Raw genomic sequence first — 411 nt, forward strand, 5'->3', positions numbered from 1 at the left:
TGCCTCCGAGGCCCGGACTCCGCCTCGGCCCATAGACCCAGTGGCTGCACCTCGGCTCCTAGCTCCCTCGCCTCCACTGTCACCCATCGATCCATCAGCTCCACCGGGTTCCCTCGTCCCTCCGGCGCCGCCTTGGTCAGGCGTCGACCCGCCATAGCCTCCGGATTCCACTCCTCTGGCTGCGCCTCGTCGCTCTGTCCCACCGGCTCCGTTGGGCTCCTTCCTCCCGCCAGCTCCACCTTGGTCCTCAGTCGCTCCGCCGCGGGTCTCCGGAAACTCCGCCTTGGTCGCCAGAGCCCCCCGCTCCACCCTGGCCCCCCGAATCCTCGGCATCCCCCTGGCTCGTTGGCTCTCCGTCTCCACCTTGGGCTCCACCTGCTCCGCCGCCGTTGGTCGGCCCCCTGGAGTCGG

General features: G+C 70.6%; 1 pseudogene; it reads right to left on the reverse strand.

Moving 5' to 3' along the window:
• LOC107737011 (elongation factor-like GTPase 1) overlaps window positions 1–155 on the reverse strand; it is a 157,178-nt pseudogene extending 157,023 nt beyond the window's left edge.
• Between the last annotated feature and the right edge of the window lie 256 nt (window positions 156–411).

The sequence above is a fragment of the Sinocyclocheilus rhinocerous genome, unplaced genomic scaffold (assembly GCF_001515625.1).
Source record: "Sinocyclocheilus rhinocerous isolate Xijiao unplaced genomic scaffold, SAMN03320098_v1.1 scaffold433, whole genome shotgun sequence".
In the NCBI taxonomy this organism is placed as follows: Eukaryota; Metazoa; Chordata; class Actinopteri; order Cypriniformes; family Cyprinidae; genus Sinocyclocheilus; species Sinocyclocheilus rhinocerous.